The sequence below is a fragment of the Arachis duranensis genome, chromosome 7 (genome assembly GCF_000817695.3).
Source record: "Arachis duranensis cultivar V14167 chromosome 7, aradu.V14167.gnm2.J7QH, whole genome shotgun sequence".
NCBI classification, from domain to species: Eukaryota; Viridiplantae; Streptophyta; class Magnoliopsida; order Fabales; family Fabaceae; genus Arachis; species Arachis duranensis.
This window is the reverse complement of record NC_029778.3, coordinates 34,348,220-34,350,386: the sequence shown is the minus strand read 5'-3', so window position 1 is coordinate 34,350,386 and position 2,167 is coordinate 34,348,220.

Genomic DNA, 2,167 nt, shown 5'->3' with positions numbered 1-2,167 from the left:
GTGTTTCAAGGTGATGTTCTTATCATCACCAAAGCTGATTGATCTTCATCAATTTAGCTCTTGAATGCAGTGTTCTGCTGAAGCTTGGCTAACCATGTCTAATTCCTTTAGACTGAAGCTTTAGACTAACATTGCATGATTCCTGGAATTCTCATTAAGAATTTTGATATCTTTATTTTCTTTTCCACTTAATTTTCAAAAAATCCAAAAAAATTACAAAATCATAAAAGTAAAAAAATATTTTATGTTTCTTGTTGAGTCTAGTGTCTCATTTTAAGTTTGGTGTCAATTACATGTTTCTATTCTTCTTGCATTCATGCATGTGTCTTCATTAATCTTCAAGTTGTTCTTGATGATTTCCTTGTTCTGATCTTTAAATTCTCTTGTCTTGAGTGTTTTGTTGTTTTTCATATGCATTCTTATTTTGTTAGTGTCAATAGTATACAAACTGCTAAGTTTGGTGTCTTGCATGCATTGTTATTTGATTTTAGTTACATTTTGATTATTAAAAATCCAAAAAATTTTTAATTTGTGTCCTTTCAAGTCAATAATGCAGAGAATTGAAGATTCAGAACATACAACAGAGGAATTACACAGAAAAGGCTGGGCGTTCAAAACGCCCAGTGAAGAAGGAAAACTGGTGTTTAAACGCCAGCCAAGGTGCCTGGCTGGGCATTTAACGCCAAAAAGGGTAGTGTTTTTGGTGTTAAACACCAGGATGGCACAAGAGGGAAGATTTTGTTTTTAATTCAAATTTTTTTCAAGTTTTCAAAATTTTTTCAAAATCAAATCTTTTTCAAATCAAATCTTTTCAATCAAATATTTTTCAAAATCAATTTTTTTCCATTTTCAAAAATACTTGCAATCAATTAATGATTTAATTCAACATTTCAAGACTAATGGGGTTGCCATTGGAAGATCCTCATCAGTTTTTAGCTGAATTCTTGCAAATCTGTGACACTGTCAAGACTAATGGGGTTGACCCTGAGGTCTACAGACTTATGCTATTCCCTTTTGCTGTAAGAGACAGAGCTAGGATATGGTTGGACTCACAACCTAAAGAAAGCCTAAACTCTTGTGAAAAGCTAGTCAATTCCTTCTTGGCAAAGTTTTTTCCACCTCAAAAATTGAGTAAGCTTAGAGTGGAAGTTCAAACCTTCAGACAGAAGGAAGGTGAATCCCTCTATGAAGCTTGGGAAAGATACAAACAATTGATCAGAAAGTGGGGAAAGATACAAACAATTGATCAGAAAGTGTCCCTCTGACTTGCTTTCTGAATGGATCATCATAAGTATCTTCTATGATGGTCTGTCTGAGCTGTCCAAGATGTCATTAGACAGCCGATGAGCGGATAATTTATACGCTTTTTGGCATTGTTTTTAGGTAGTTTTTAGTAAGTTCAAGCTACTTTTAGGGATGTTTTCATTAGTTTTTATGTTAAATTCACATTTCTGGACTTTACTATGAGTTTGTGTTTTTCTGTGATTTCAGGTAATTTCTGGCTGAAATTGAGGGACTTGAGCAAAACTCTGAAAAAGGCTGACAAAAGGACTGCTGATGCTGTTGGAATCTGAACTCTCTGCACTCGAAATGGATTTTCTGGAGCTACAGAACTCCAATTGGCGCTCTCTCAACGGCGTTGGAAAGTAGACATCCAGAGCTTTCCAGCAATATATAATAGTCCATACTTTATTCTGAAATTGACGACGTAACTTGGCATTGAACACCAAGTACATGCCGCTGTCTGGAGTTAAACGCCAGAAAAACATCATGATCCGGAGTTGAACGCCCAAAACACGTTATAACTTGGAGTTCAACTCCAAGAAAAGCCTCAGCTCGTGGATAGATCAAGCTCAGCCCAAACATACACCATGTGGGCCCCGGAAGTGGATTTATGCATCAATTACTTACTTATGTAAACCCTTGTAGCTAGTTTAGTATAAATAAGACTTTTTTACTAGTGTATTAGTCGTCTTTTGACCACGTTTCATCTTTGGTCTCAGTTTTGTTTTATTCTTCATCTTAGGAGGCCATTGAGCACGTTTTAGGGGGCTGGCCATTCGGCCATGCCTGAACCTTTTACTTATGTATTTTCAACAGTGGAGTTTCTGCACACCATAGATTAAGGGTGTGGAGCTCTGCTGTACCTCAAGTTTCAATACAATTA